The 17742-nt window shown below is 32.5% G+C and overlaps 1 pseudogene; it reads left to right on the top strand.

Moving 5' to 3' along the window:
* The first annotated feature begins 1559 nt into the window (after positions 1-1559).
* On the top strand, positions 1560-1646 carry LOC129321127 (U6 spliceosomal RNA; annotated as a pseudogene).
* The last annotated feature ends 16096 nt before the right edge of the window (positions 1647-17742 follow it).

Genomic DNA, 17742 nt, shown 5'->3' with positions numbered 1-17742 from the left:
ATACACTATTAACATGTGCCGGACCACAAAACTAACAACCATGTTGCCGGACTTATATGTGTGATCATATTCCTACCTTATATCCTTCTGTTACCTCCGACATGAAATCGGTGGCTATCACGTGGCTATGTCCTTCACGGACTAACCCAGCCTTTCACTTGTGAGCAGCTACCGGGCCAGGGTTAAGTCACACACTTATGTAATCCAGTTTCCCCTAATACTAACAACCATGGGGTGTCGTACTCTTAATCTAACCTTCTCATGAACCGATAGAGACTAGTTAGGTTTGAGTCCCTCATAGAACAAGTAGGACAGTCTTGAATCAACTATGAGATAAGGGCTACCTCCTGATTCCAACGGTCGGTGCCAAGACGATTCCCGATTCCAACGGTCACTGCCAATATCACGTGGATTTCCAATCAATCTACTCCTCTCTCTAGGCGAACTCCCGTCAATGATCATGCTATGCACATTGCACACATAATATACATTTTCAACAATCATTTCTCGACATATGAACTCACATAACACATATGCTCATAATTAACTCATATTTCATCACAATTCTCCACCCATAGTAATAAATCACAAGTAATTTCATAAAACATCAAGGGTGGCAAAAATCAAGGTTTTCTTTCAAAGAAACCATTTCACAAACCATTTCATCAATTAAACTCATAAATTACATTTCACAAATACAATTAATATTTAACTATAAAAATTAAGTTTCCCCCAGTTACTTCAAACTTTTGAGAGGTCAGAGATTTACCCCTCACAATATCAACTTTCCAAAGCTTCAACGAGCTCAAATGGTGCCAAAACAAACCTCTCTAAAACCTTATCACAAGGATATCATCATTATTTAAGCTTTATCAACATAAAATTCCTCATACACTATTTTTATCAACACATAATCAATACCCATTCTTACCTAATGGGCTCATTAGATTCCATTAATGCAGATTATTATTGATAACACCTCAAATCATCATAAATACACATGAACCTCCCCTAACTAACTTATAAATACCAATTTTTAGGCATTCAATGCTCCCATGGGCCAACCACTTATAAAATCATCAATGTGGTGTTCCAATACATTAAATCACTCCCATTAATCTCATTTTAACCAATGGAATCAAACCCATACTCTTATGGACTGAAAATCCATCTCCCAACTCAAACCCTACCATAAACAATCAAAAATGAGAGTAAGAAAGGAGGAAGAAAGCACCATAATCTTACCTTGGGCGTTTGGAAGCTCCAATCTATCAGCAATGGGACCAAATGGCATGCCCTAGTAGAGCCAAAACCAAGCTCTTCATTTTCCTCCTCTTTCTCTCTTCTGTTTTCACATAAAAATGAATTACATATGCCCGGGTGGCCTGCCATCGATCTAAACCCACTTTTAGGGTTGAAATCACATCAAGTATGCCAAGTTAGGCCCCTTTGGCCATACATCTTATTAACTCACTAACTACCCTAATTAGGTTAATAAATCAAGGTTAAAATTTTCCAGATGTTACAGCCCACATATTTGAAAACAACAATAACAACAACTGATAAAATTAGAACAATATAGAGAATATTAGCATGTCCTCTGCATAAGGATGATACGCATTAATTGAGAAATAATAATAATAATAATAATAATAATAATAATAATAATAAAGAGTGACCTCCTAATATTTAAAACATTTAGATTCAAAAAAAATTAAATCTTTGTAAAATGAAGTCATGAAAACACATAATCCAAAATAAATATGAATAAGTGTTAGATATAGCAACACACCTAAGAAGGGGGTGAATTGGGTGTTGAAGAAATTTTCAGCTCTTTGAAAACCTTTTCAACAAAACTAGGTGTCAAGAAAAGTTTAGGCAAATTTGAATTCTAAACTTTATTTGTAAGAATGCTAAAGTAATCTTTACAAACTCAATATGTGTAAAAATAATTTCTATGTGGAAGTTTAAGTGAGAGCATGTAGATAAATCAAATTCAAGTTTGTACTTTAAAGTATAGCATAAACTGAGGTTGCTTGAAATATAAAGAGTTAAGGGAAAAGAGAGTGAAAACTATGATTTATCCTGGTTCAACTTCACCTCTTAGGCCTACATCCAGTACCCAAGCAATTACTTGAGATTTCTTAGTATAACACAAGCTTAAGTAGGTGCTTACCACCATAATATAACCACAAGTTTAGTTCGGATACTTGTGAGCCTTCATAGTAACTCACTTTACTAGTGAGCTTCTTTTCTCATGAGAACAATCTCTCTTGATTATAAGGAAAATATCTCCCTCACCTTTACAATGGTTTTGAATATGTAAATTACTCAGTTGAAACTCTCTCTAAGAGTAATCATAAGTACAATGAAGCTCCAATTCTCAAATAATGCAAATATAGATTATATTGGCTCAAGAATAATGATTTTTGTATAATAAGAGTAATATGAACATGAATTTCATAGCTTGATAATTCATATTTGGCTACGCTAATTGATAATCGTACATCCAAATCATTTCATATTCTGATCCAAAATTATATTCTTCGACACACCATATAACCTTATTACTTCTTGGACATAAGTCTCTACCAACTTTTCTAGAGAATCACTAATCTGAATTGCTAAGAAATGAGCTTCTTTAGTAAGTCTATTGACTATGACCCAAATAGCATCATGTCCAAATTGAGTTCTTGGCAAACCAACTATAAAATCCATAGAAATACTCTCCCATTTCCACATATATCTAATGGTTGTAAGATTCTTGCTGATCTTTAATGCTCTATCTTAACCATTTGACAGGTCAAACACTGAGTCATGGACTTTGTTATATCTTTCTTCATACCAGGCTACCACCAATACCTCTTCATATCTGGAACATCTTTGTAACTCCTAGATGAATCGTGTACTTACTACAATGAGCGTCATTCAAGATAACTTTTCTCATATCCATATCATCAGGCACACAAATCCTGTCCCAATAAACCACAAAACCATCATTATTGAAACTAAAATTAATAGCTCGATTCGCTTCAATCTCTTCTCTAACTCTCAAGAGATTCTCATCTTCTAGTTGTGTCATTCTCAATTCCTTTTAGAAAACATTGCTAATCTTAATGGAATAGGCATCAACTAATGCCTTCAATGGCACATCCTGTTGTGACTCAATAAAAGTCTCCATCAATCTGTATTCCTTAACCATAAGACTTGCCACATGTAAAGTTTTTTAGCTTAAAACGTCAGCAACCACATTAATTTTACCCAGATGGTATTTCAATTCAAAGTTGTAATCTTTAAGAAGCTCCATCCACCTCCTCTACCTCATATTCAGCTCCTTTTAATCTATCAGGTATTTCAAATTCTTATGGTCACTAAACACAGTGAACACTGCACCATACAAGTAATAGCACCAAATTTTTTGAGCAAATACCACTGTTGCAAGCTCTAAATCATGAGCAGGATAGTCTCCTCATGTGGTCTCAATTGTCGTGAAGTATAGGCTACAACTCAACTATCTTGCATTAAGACATAACCAAGTCCTCTCAAGGATGCATCCATATATACCTCGTAAGGTAATCTTGGATTAGGGATAATCAATACTAGTGTCGTGGTTAATTTCTCATTTAACTTCTAAAATGCCACTTCACAATAGTCGTCCCATATATAAGGCTAATCTTTTCGAGTTAGTTTAGTCAAACAAAAAGCTATTTGGGAAAATCCTTAGGTAAATCGTCAATAATACTCAGCTAATCCCAAAAAATTATGTATTTCTATAATTTAACTAGGACATTCCCATTTTAATACTACATCAACCTTATGTGAATCCACTAAAATTCCATCCGCAGACACCCACGTGTCCCAAAAATCTCACTTCTCTTAACCAAAACTCACACTTATTAAGCTTGGCATACAACTTTCTATCTTTTAAAATCAACAATACCGTTCTCAAATGCCTTACATGTTACTCTTCATTCTCAAAATAGATCAAGATATCATCTATAAAGACCACTACAAACTGATCCAAGTATGGCCTAAAGATTCGGTTCATATAATCCATGAACACTGCTGGCGTATTGGTTAAATCAAATGGCATAACTAAGAATTCATAATGGCCATACCAAGTCCTAAACACTGTCTTAGGTACATGTATTGCACCAACCCTCAATTGATGATACCCCAACCTCAAATCAATATTAAAAAAGATTGAGGCTCTAGCCAATTAATTTAAAAGATCATCTATCCTTGGTAGAGGATACTTGTTCTTCACAGTTACCTTATTCAATTATCGGTAATCGATGCATAGTTGCAAACTACCATCCTTCTTTTCAGGGAAGTCAACTTCCCTTTTAGGAGATAATCTAGTTATCTCTTTGAAAATACCTCTGGGAAGTCACTTACTACCCCAATCTTTTCAATCCCACCATCATACACTGTACTGGCTGCAAAGAATACCATATAAACATCATAATCTTTCGGATCAACTTCTCAATACTTACTACCGATAGGAACTTAGGTTACTCTGAGAATTCAACAACTATACACAACATTAGTAGTAAAACCATCCTTTTGGCACAATCAAGTGTAGCATTATTCACTGCTAGCCAATCTATGCCAATTATCACATCTATTCCTCTCATAGGAATACAAATTATATTGATCTTGGAAACTCTATCTTCAAATTGAATCTCCACATTCTGAAAAGCTTGACTTGTAATACTAGATGATCCTCATCACTTTAATAAGCACAAGAAATTCTTGTAAAGACAATTTCAATCTATCCACACATTCCTTAGACATAAAACAATGGGTGGCACTGAATCAAATAATGCCTCTACTTTGTGACCATTAACAGAAATTATACCTCTGATCAGGTTTGTAGATGCTCTAGCTTCTTCCTGTGTAACCATGAATACTCGACCAGGAACCATTGATCTCTACTCAGTCCCCTCAATTCTGCCTTCTAGGCATTGCCTCGCTTTATGACCCAACTTACCATACTTATAGCAAGCCCAACATCTTTCCGAATGATATTTGCCACATATGTTGCACTGGGGCATCTTTCCAATACTCAAAGTTAGAGTTGGAACATTTGACGATTGCCTCGAAGACTATGAAAGCCTAATTCTCACACCTCCACCTCTCTGTATTGACCCTCTATGCACAGGTCAAGATTAAGATCCTTTATTGAAATCTCTTCTTCCAGAAAAACTAAAACTGCATGTACTAAACCCAGGCTTCTTTGAGATTCCACCAGTCAGACCCAAATGAGATGAAAACCTCCCCATACTGTCTCACTTCTTTTCAACAACTGCCTTTCTACCACGCCTAGCTATTACCCTCAACTTATGGCACATCTCCTCATACGTCGTCTGATAGGAAATTAGTCGCTTATCCTCAAAATTACACTAAAGCTAACCCTAATGCAATATAGGGCCAATCCTAGGTCATCTCCCAAGGAATGGTTTTAAGTCTAATTGAAAGTTATCTAGTGAAATAAATCAACCAAAGTTTGTAGGAATTTAGTTATCTAGCTAATTATCTAAACTAATTACCTAATGTGCAAGTAATTAAAATGCTAGTGAAAGTGAGTGAAATGAACTTCCCTTTTTACAATAATGGAACCCTAGAGATTAGTTGATTTTGGACTCATTATCTTCTCATGATTAGGCTAAGTTTAGCTTTCCTTTCCTCTTGACTAAAGCTGTCATGACTTAAGAAAATTATCCTAAGCCAATTAACCTAATTAGCTAACCTCCTAGGTCTTAGATTAAAGTCCCTAGTTCAATTAACCAATTGGTGAAGACATTAGCTAAGTGATTCACTCAAAATCCTCTCTCAACAGCCATGGTCAAACACATAAATTGAGCAACCACAAGATTATGTCAAGCTACTCAACAACACAAGCATTAACACCACAAGATTATGCAATATTAACACAAGAAATTCACTAATTGAAAAACACAAGATTATGTGCCAAACAAAGAGTGGCAAAATTCAGTCATGGCTGTCCAAGGAAGAAATTAAATGAAACAATTCCTCTCTCTTTACATCAACATCAAATTCAAATTAGAATTTATAAGCTAAGATGATTAGACCCTAGATTAAGAAATCTAACCATCTAGTAAAAAGAGAAGAGGATAGGAAACAAAAGAACTTAGCCAATTTGAAGCTCAAGACTCATCCTCCATCTTCATCTCTCTAGGATTCCACAAAGAAACTTAGCCAATCTCCATCTTCAAGAACCCTAGTGATTGCTTGTGAAGGCCAAACTCCATAGCTCTTGAATGATGGAAATGAGCTTCAATCCTTGTGAAAATGGAAGGGATGGAACAAAAATGAAGAGAGGAGAAGAATGGTATGAGTTTTGTGGAGGTTTGGTGGCTGAAAATGGAGGTTAGGGTGCTGGAAAATGAAGAACAAAAGAGAGAAAATGAAGAACACTATGAACAAGAGAGAGAGAATGTGGAAGATGAATGAGATATGTGTTGGATCCCATTTGGGACTTAAAATGGCGTGCTCCTTGGTGTCTCCCATCAGCTGAAGCTTAATGAAAATAAGGAAAAAGAAATTAAAATGTAAATGGGAGCCTTGTCACACTTGCAAGGTGGTAACTTCCTATTGGTTTGTAGATGATTCCAATGTGTGCCTAATTTCCCATGTGTCATCCACATCATTTTAGCTGATCTAATCCCTCAAAATAATCATAATTCATGTGCAAACCATCAACCATTGTCCTCAAGGAGTGTTGACCTCAATTGCCCAATTGATGCACAAGTCACATGCCACCTATGTCACATAAATCACATAATTCAATTAAATAGCATATGATATAATAAAATATAATTCATGTCCAGAATTAAATTCATAATTAGAAGGGAGAATTTATTAAATTAACCAAGTTTCAGGCTGCACAAAATTATATAAAAATTTTCACACAAAGGCAAACTAAAAATTAGGACAAACTAAGACACTTAAGAAAGTGTTGACTTTTTTATTTAATTACTCCCAAACTAAAATGAATTTTAAAAATATAATTTCACCATTCATCAACTGGACATAAAATGCACTTTGTTAATTTTTCTTGTACATTTTCTCAAAAGTTCATTTTTTTGAACCAAAATGCCCCTAGTGCACTGATCTTAGAAACTTAGGCAAAGTTCTAAATCTAATGCAATGTGTGCACTTGAAGGTGATAAATCATTAATAAAATGGTCCTAATTGACAAATAAAAGTGGGTAACAAATGTGTTCTATCATCGTCGCATTAAGCAGTACTATCTATTGCTAGTACTCGGGTCTTATCTTTTCAAGTAATCTTTCAGCCTTCTATTTTGAGTCATTACTATGTTGGAGATATGTAGAATAAACTAACAAGTCATTGAATCTTCTTATGAATTCTTCCTCATCCAGGTCTCCCTGCCTAAAAGCATGAAATTCCTCTTCCTTCTTGGTTTTAAATGAGACTAGGAAGTATTGATCAAAGAATATTCTCTTGAACTCATCCCAGCTCAACCGAATACCACCAGTTGCCCTCACAGATTCCCACAACCTCTTAGTGGCACTAACCAACTGTACATGGAAAAGATAACTTTCTACTCTAAAGTACAGATTACCACCTCAAATATGGTTTCCATTAGTTCTATCTATAATTCTACTTGATCCTCTCTCATACTTCCATCAAATGTCGGTGGGTTGAACTGAACAAACATCTTCCAAGCATGAACAATGGATGGATTAGTGCCAGGAATCTCTGGTCTACTACCTGAATTCTAAGACGGTTTAGGTCTACTATGTGCTTCCTACACTGGGATATTCTGAGCTTCAACTCTCTCTTCTTGTTCTCTACCCCTTAGGATCGTGTCATGATCCCTAACAGTTTGTCTTATGTCAATAACTATATCCCTGAGCTCTTCGAATAGCTCATCCTGTCTATCCCTTTGCAGCTGAATCAGTTGAACTTCCAGCTCTCGCTCTTCCTCTAAAACCCATCTAGACACTACGGTTCTTGCACGAGTGCCTCTCATATCATACTATTTTCTCCCATCCTAAGGATGAAAATATAAAACACAAAGGATATCAGAGAAAGAGTTGTATAATAAACAAGATAAGTTGTCATATTTCTAAATGAATGCATCAATAAGAATCAGGTCTCGAAACATGAGAAACTAATACCAAAATGTTACCTCCTCTTATATCTACTCAACATAGGAGAAGATTATAGTGTTACCACTACCTCACATCAAATACACTCAAATTTCATAATAAACGCTTCAGCCGAAGACTTATTTTTGCAAAATCAATCAATTCACAATACAGTCAGAGAAATATACAATGAAAGTAAATCATACACTCCTCTAATATGTAGTAGATATAACCCACCAGCATTCCTATCCTAATGGCATGCATTCCATCATAAAATAAAATTCAAAAATGGTACATGCACCGTGGCGTGAAGTTCGTGCGTTGTAGCATGTGGCACAAAGACACACTCACCCTTTCTATGCCATGCGTCGTGGCATGTGTCACCATGTGTCGCAATACACCTGTCTGGATTTTTGCTATCATTTTAACAGCAAAAATGATGAATTTTTGACGTGCACCATTTTTACATATGATATCTGATTGGAGTGATTCAAGTTTCCACACGAAGCTTAGCTTATATACTAACTAATGAGATAGGCTTGGATACAATTTAATGGTTCGATCAAAATTTGAATACCCGGGCATAAAAAGTCACTTTTTCTAAAAATCTACACACCCAAGCGCTCAAATCAATCCTTTACTCTTATTAGACTGCACTAGGCCTTGAACTAAATCCAAAAAGATCTAATACACCTGATTGATAATAATTAATCATTTGAATCTCAAATCTCACACTAACTTCCAATTCACCCTCGATTAACCTTTAAACTCAGGATTAAGGAATTTAGGATGTTACAAGTTTTAAACTTCTCTTATGCTTTTTGCTATGATAAGTGATGTAGATCACTTACATGTTGTAAGGATTGTTAGTGAAATTTGATTGGAGGATAAGGAGCAAGCTAAGTCTTATTTTTATTCAAGGGGAACCCTTTTGGTACAGAAAGGTTGAGGTAATAGGGAAATTTATATTTCTTATTACTTTGTTTAGCTATTTTTGAGTAGATAATATTATCTAATAAGCATTACATGTTTTAAATAATTGAATGCAAATAAAATGTATTTTAGAAGGATTTATGGGGTATTACTTTAATAATAAGGCATATGTTTGCTATCTATTTAATAATGATGTTATTTATGAAAATGAGATCATTAGCATGTATTATGATCATAAAGATGAGGAGTTGTACTTGGGGGAGTGTGTAACATCCTGAAAATTTTAAGACCCAGATTTAGTTTAAAAATAAAATATTTATAATTAAATTAAAATTAAAAATAATTTGATAGAGGTCCAGAGTTCAAATTTTACTAAGCAAAAGTTTGACTTTATTTTATTTTTAATTATGGAAAAAATTACCAAAATTGACCCAAGATTTTGTGCTATAATAAAAAAAATATTAGGCCTTTCCTTATAATTTTCCTAATGCTTTTTAGTATTAGTTTACATATTTAAAGGAATGCAGAAATGAAAATTGAATCAAAGAAACAAAAGGAAAGAAACGAACAAGAAAATGAGAGAGTGAGAGGAGGAGAAGAGAGGAGGAAGAGAGGGGATCCAAAAGGCTTTGTGGCCATTGCAAGCTCGGTTACATGATAGGTAAACCCTCTACTTCAATCATATTCCTTTGCTCTTGGTTTTCTTGAATTTTTGGAAGAGGTAAGTCATGGATTTTAATCCCAAAGGTTTTATTCTTGAAAGCTTTAGTTTCTTTGGGTCTTAGGGAGGATGTTTTGAGTTTTTATATAATACTCTAATGTTTTGAGTGGATAATTGAATGAAAAAGGAAGTTTTAGGGCAAAAATCAAACTCCAAGAGATTGAGTTTTTCTCTTCGATGATTTAAACCTATTGATTGGGTTATAATCATACTATTTGAAGCCAATAAGGTTTAAATTAAATTTTGGTTATTATTATAATGGCTAATTGTGAAAATTGATAATGTTAAGTGAAGGTTTTTGGTTGATTAAAAATTGTATGATTTGAAAATTGGCCTAATGATGGCTAATAAATGGTTTTGGTGGTTAAGTGGTACTATAAGAATAGTTTTTTTAATATTTAGATCATTGGGATAGATTATGGTTCATTGACCTAATTTGTGTGGTATGAGTTGTAGTCTTCATTAATGCTATTTACCATAAAAAGTGATATGGATCACTTATACATTGTAAAAAATTGTTGGTGAAACTTATTGAGAAGTTAATAAACAAGCCAAGTCATATTTTTGTACAAGGGAAAACCCTTTTATAACAGGGAAATTTATATTTTTTATTATTTTATTTAGCTATTTTTGAGTAGATAATATTATCTAGCATGCATTACATATTTTAAACAATTGAATAGAAATAAGATGTGTTTTAGAAAAGTTTATGAAGTATTACTTTAATAATAATGCATTTATGTTCACTATCTATTTAATAATGATGTTATTTATGAAAATAAGATTATTAGCGCGCGTCGTGGTCATAAAAACAAGAAGTTGTGCTTAGGTAGGGCAACTAGATTTGGTACCTTAGATAGGCTAAAGAATAGCTTAAGGGATGAATTATGAGTGCTATATTACCTTAGAGTGTTGAAGTAGTTAATACTTGGGAAAGGTAGAAAAGGGTAGGAGGTATAATCTCAGTGGGAGTTCACTAATGGAAATATGTGGTCTTGTGATATTCTATAACTCATTGTCAGTACTTAGTGTTGCCTTTTATATTGTGGGCTCAGTACACTAAAGTGGTTAGTGGATTGAGTATTTAACACCTCTTAGTGGGGAAGGGAATATGGCATATGAACTGTGAGGTTAAGTGCCTAGGCTAAGGTAGCTCTCACATAGAGAGTAAGTTAGGCTAGCTCTGAGAGGGAATTAGCTTTGACTGCTTAGGATTCACGTTAAAGGGGCACAAGTGATTCGATGGATCGGATCATGCCTTAGTTTATATTTTGTACCTATGGAAGTACAGTAGCTATAAGGTTTACCTTCAATCTAAAGAGCGCCAGGGGGTATTATGTTGGTTAGGAAAGGCTCTATCGGCCTATCTCATGTATTCATGCACTTTAATTGGTTAATTATATGTTATTTTGAATCTATTATTCATTTACTTGATTATGGCTTTCCTTGTAATAAGGAATATTGATTTCTCTCTGTTACTGAGACTTATCGAGATCATGCCTGCTACCCTTTTCTATCTTTCCCAAGTATTGACCACTTCAACACTCTAAGGTAATAGAACACTCATAATTCATCCTTTAAGCAATTCCTTAGCCTATTTAAGATACTAAACCTAATCACAGTTCCTAAGTGCAACTTGTCAATTTTATGACTACAATGCATACTAATAACCTTATTTTTATAAATGACATCATTCTTAAAAAGATAGTAAACATATATACATTATTATTAAAATAATACCCCATAAACCCTTCTAAAATACATTTTATTTGAATTCAATTATTTAAAATATGTAATGTATGTTAGATAATATTATCCACTCAAAAATAGCTAAATAAAGCAATAAGAAATATAAATTCCCTATTACCTTAACCCTTTTATACTAAAAGGGTTTCCCTTATGCAAAAATAAGACTTGGCTTGTCCTTTAACTTCCAAACAAATTCCACCAACAATCCCTATAATATATAAGTGATTCATATAACTTATCATGGCAAATAATATAAAAGAAGACTATAATTCATACCACACAACTTGGGTCAATGAGCTATAATCCATCTCAATAATCCATATATTAAACCAACCATTCACATAGTATCACTTAACCACCAAAACCATGCATTAGCCACCACTAGGCTAAATTTCAAATCATACAATTTTTAACCAACCAAAAACTTTCACTGAACATTACTAACTTTTACAATTAGCCCTTATAATGAAAATCAAAGCTTAATTTAAATCTTATTGAATTCAAATAGCACAATTATAACTAAATCAATAGGTTTAAACTACTAAAGAGCAAAACCCAATCTCTTAGGGTTTAATTTTGTGCCCAAAACACTTTTTTTCATCCAATTGCCCACTCAAAATATTAGAGCACTATGTAAAAACTTAAAACAACCTCTATATAACCCAAAGAAACCAAATCTTACAAGAACTAAGTCTTTGGGATCATAATCAAGAATTTTTCTCTTCTAAAAACTCAAGAAAACTAAGAAGGAAGGAAGAGGATTGAAGTAAGAAATTTACCTATCATATAGCCGAGCTCGCAAAGACTGTAAAGCCTCCAAAATTTGAGCTCTAGCTCCCTCTCTTCCTCCTCTCTTCTCTTCCTCTCACTCTCTCATTTCTTGCTCTTTGCTTCTTATTTTGTTTCTTTCCTTCCTTTTTAATTTCTATTTCTGCATTCATTTTCCCTTAAAAAATTGATCTAACACATTAGGGAAAAATTACAAAGAAAAGCCCAACATTTTTTTATTATAGTACAAAAACTCAGGTCAACTTTGATAATTTTTTTCATAGTTAAAAATAAAATAAAACCAAACTTTTACTTAGTAAAATTCAAACTCTAGACCTCTATCAAATTATTCTTAATTTTAATTTAATTATAAATATTTTATTTTAAATTAAATTCAAGTCTTAAAATTTTTGAGATGTTATAGGTTTTCTCACTTGGTCTTTCTTGAGAGTACTTTTCTAGAATTCTTCATAGTAGGGAGAGATCTTTGTTATTAAGCATGTCACTGTCAGAGTTGCTTACCATGAAGCCCTTCTTATCACCTTTCGGTCATTGCTTTAGATGGGCTAGTTTCCCTTGAATTTTCCAACACAATCCCTGATGTGACCATTTTTATTGCAATGATCACATTTACTTTTCAGTCTCCCTTTTAGTTTCCACATGCCACTATGGCAGATGCTTCTAAACTTGAGGAAGGGAGAATAAGAGTAGATGTAGAATTTTGATTCCTTATACCTGATCATATTAAATGCATCTTCTAGGAATGAGATTAGCTTCATGCCCATAATTTGTCCTCAAACATCTTCAAAATTATCATTCGACCCAAGCAAGAACTCATAGAAGCATTCTTGATTGACTACTTAGGGAAAATAAACCTTGTCTGTATGGCAGGACCACTAGTAGACTTCATACAGATCAATCTATTGCCAGAGTCTAATGAGAGCACTATAGTAGATGGTAACAATTCTCTCCCTTTGCGTGAGACTATGAAGCATCCTTTTTACTTGAAAAATAGTGGCTATATTTTCTTAGACAGAGTAGGTGCGCCTAGCTGACTCCCAAATTTCTCGAGCAGAATTAGCGAATAAATAGGTCTCACTAATCTTAGCTGTCATAGAGTGGACAAGCCAAGTCATCACCAAGTTGTTCTCAACACACCATGTTTCATACTGAGGATCACCAATTGCTAGTAGCTTAAGGTTCTAAGTGAGATATTTCTCATTTTTCCCACGAATGAGCATGAGAATATTTTTGGACCACTGTATGGGTTATAACAGCTTGAAAAAAAGAATCAAATACAGAGTTTCCTCCCGAAGGCAGAACAGGGATAATCACACCCTATGGACCTCATCCCCCAACGTCAGTTCTGATTCTGGGGCCTCCTCCATGTGCCAGTGATGACTGAAAGACCTCATCACCAGCGGCGAATACCCTAGGTTGACTAGAGAGCACTACTTTGTATGACATAGAGGAATCGCTCTGATGCCATGAGAGTAAACAGTGCGTAATAGCTTATCTTAATTTCAAAGGACTGCTCGATACATATATAGAGGGGGAGAGAGATTGATACAATCTCATAAAATCCTCTCTCAATAAAGGAAAATAAATAATAAGATACTAATTAGAATCCTAAAAGATAAAGCTGGCAAAGAAAATGATAATAAATTAGAAACCCTAAGGATAATGGGCTTAACAGATAAAAGCCCAATTCCAACAGTTTTTTTTTTACTTATTTTTTATGATTATTGCTGGACTATTTTTAAAGGTCTTAAAACATTCATTGAACATCAATTAATTATGTTTTAGTTGTTTATTTTAAGCCGTAATTATCTTGTTCAGTTTATTAATTTAGTTTCACATGTTCATATCTTTCTCGTTATTTATGTTTGTGTATATTTTCTTTTATAGGAAACCTTCCTATAAATTTATTTTTTTATAGTTGATCGATTTATTTTTTTTTTCAGTCTTTTCTCCGCTCATCTCTTCATCATAATATTTCTAATTTTTAGTCTTGTTTTATTTTAGTTGTTTCATATTTAGAAATCTAAAAAGTTTGGGGAGTTATTTATTTTGTTTTCATCTTTTTATGTATGTAAGTATTTATTCTATTGCATTGTTTATTTGGAAACAAGTAATTGTCTTGTTTAGTTTATTAATTTAGTTTTGCATGTCCATACCATTCTCGTTATTTAAGTTTTGGTTAATATTTAAATGCACTCTTCTTTTTCTATACTTAACCAATTTATTTTCTTTTTTAATTAATCTTTCATCTCTTAAATATTTTTTTTATAGTTGATCAATTTATCTTCTTGTTTTCTTGACCACTTTTTTCTCATCTCTTCATCATAATGTTTCTATCTTTTATAGTTGATCTTTTTTGTTTTCTCTTTCATATTTTTCATGATCATTGTTGGATTATTTTATAATATTATAGGAAACTAATAGTTTTTTAAGCATATTATTTGAAAACAGGTAATCATCTTGTTCAGTATCTTGATCAATTTATTAATTTTACTTTCACATGCTCATATCATTCTTGTTTTTTATTTTCTGGTTTATCTTTTAATGCACTGTTTTTTTTTCTTTTATAGTACACCAATTTATTTCATTTTACTCAGCTCATCTCTTCATCATAATGTTAAAAAGGTTTGGGGAGTTATTTATTTTATTTTTATCTTTTTATATATGTAATTGTTGATTCTTTTGCATTGTTTATTTTGAAATGGGTAATTGTCTTGTTCAGTTTATTAATTTAGTTTCTCATGTTCATATCATTCTCATTATTTCTTTTGTGGTTAATATTTTAATGCACTCTTTCTTTCTTTTTTTTCAATAATTAACCAATTTATTTCCTTTTTTTATTACTCCATTATCTCTTCTTATAAATTTATTTTTTCTTTTATAGTTGATCAATTTATTTGTTTTTCTTGATCACTATTTTCTCATCTTATCTCTTTATCATAATGTGAAAAAGGTTTTGGGAGTTATTATTTATTTTGTTTTCATCTTTTTATGTATGTAATTATTGATTCTTTTGCATTGTTTATTTTAAAACGGGTAATTGTCTTTCTTACTTCATTAATTTGGTTTCTCATATTCATATCATTCTCATTATTTCTTTTGTGGTTAATATTTTAATGCACTTTTTCTTTTTTTCTATAGTTAACCAATTTATTTATTTATTTATTATTTCTTCATCTCTTTTCTTTATAGTTGATCAATTTATTTTCTTTTTTCTTGACCACTCTTTTCTTCTATTTTGTTTTCATCTTTTTATTTATGTAATTATAAATTTTTTTGCACTGTTTATTTATTTTTTTTTCTATTTGATCTTGTTTATTTTGTCTTTCCTATTTTTTATGATTTTTGCTGCATTATTTTTATTAATTTTCATTTACAATATTCCAAGAAACTAATAAGACTAAAAGTATTCATTCAACATCAATTAGTTATGTTTTAGTTGTTTATTTGGAAACGGATAATTATCTTGTTCAGTTTATTAATTTTGTTTCACATGTTCATAGTATTCTCGTTATTTATTTTTTGCTTTATCTTTTTCATGAGCTATTCTTTTTTTTTTTCTTTTATAGTAAACCATTTTATTTCCTTTTTTTTTTTTACTACTCTTTCAATCTCTTCTTATAATTTTATTTTTTAAGCTTAGTAAATTTAAATATTGATAATTGAAAACTGTTGGGCATGAGTTTAAAGGTTAAGAACCTTGACTGAATAGTTTGGCAGCCAACGCACAAAAAGTGTTTGTTAAAATGTATAGAAGAGTTGGACTGGAGTAATCAAGTATATTAGGTGCTGACGAATCTTTACATTGAAATTTAGGAACATATAAATATTGCTTGAATATATATTTATATGTGTGGCATGTGTGCATGAGATACAATTCAACATTTCTTTCTTCATATGAAATATTTAAATTTGTTATCGACTTTAAATGGAAATGTGTCAATTGAGTTGTTAAATAGTGACCTCAAATAATTTAAAAAATTTAGACTAATGTTCAAATACTTGTTAGTATAAGATATGGCATTCCGCATTAATTTGAGTTTTAAATTCATTGATGAAATCATCAACTTTCACATTCATCGTCCATAAAATTTTATAATACTTAAACTTCATTTCAAATGAAATTCCAAATTTTCACCATTAAATAAATAAACATTATTCAAAATAAGATTAAATTAAAATTATAAAGTATAGAAAAATATAAAATATCAATTGTTTGAAAAACATTACCACAGCCAACAATGCATCGATATATTAGTGTTTATAGCCAAATTTCACGAGTCTAAACTCTTGTACATGCCTATTGTTCCTCTCAAGAGGTTTCACAAGCTGTGTAGGTGCATCATAATCTGGGATGTTAAGCTAGAGGCCATGAGAAACAGCAGTTAGAACACCTTCATAGAGACTGAAAGGGTAAGCCAAAAATCTGCACCCTCACAGCAAGGATCATATAGGGTGTTGAAAAAACAAAAAAGGAGTGGATGGACTGAGAACGTTCTTGATATGCTGTTCAACTGCATTGATCTTCTTTCCTGACGGATCGCTGGCAACCTAACCCAGAAAAGCAATAACAAAATACATTAGCGGTAATGTAGAAATATAAATCCTTAGACTTTAAGTAACAAATGCAATAGCAAGTATAATAAATTAATGAAATTCTCAAACATTACAAAACATGCTACACACAAGTTATACTACTCACGTCAATAGCAAATCCAGCTCCTGGATCTCAGAATTCCATCAGATGGAAATAACGAAATCCCTTATTTAACAATACATAAAGAGAACAGAACAAGCAATTCCAATCTTCCAATCCCAAAATGAATGTAGATATGCAAACCGATGAAAGAGAAGAAAACGAATAGCTTGATTATCTGTCATTTTAAAAGACATTGATTCCAAGAGTGGTGGGTCCTCCCAGAACGTGGATCCCATTGTATCTTACACACACGGTATCTCAAATGAAATCAACTAATTTATATAAATTGAATTAATTAAAAATTTAAAATAGAAAGTCATCTAAAACAATGTTCGCAACAATACAGACAAAATTACAGGTCTTAGTAATGAAGATAAATTCCACAGTAAGTCTGTGAATACATAGCCAATTTTTAGAAAAATAAAAACAAAACTAAAAATAAAATTCAAAAAGGAAAGATCACAAAAATTTCACTGCTGTACATCACGAATAGATTACTTCTACAACCAGAAGACAAGCAATCACAATACAAGGACAAGAACAATATATCCAAGATCAAAGGCACGACAAATCACAGGACAGACGAAAAATGAGAACTCACAAAGCAATCATTGTCAATAATATACCACCTGAAGGGGTCTTTGAAGGAGATGCAGGAAGCCTTAGGACCAAGGATCTAATTGTTGTCATCTTTCTTTGTTTCTTTCCTG

This window comes from Prosopis cineraria, unplaced genomic scaffold (assembly GCF_029017545.1).
Source record: "Prosopis cineraria cultivar Desert tree isolate PC_DT_omini unplaced genomic scaffold, ASM2901754v1 PC9, whole genome shotgun sequence".
Lineage (NCBI taxonomy): Eukaryota > Viridiplantae > Streptophyta > Magnoliopsida > Fabales > Fabaceae > Prosopis > Prosopis cineraria.
This window is presented reverse-complemented; position numbering and strand designations above follow the sequence as displayed.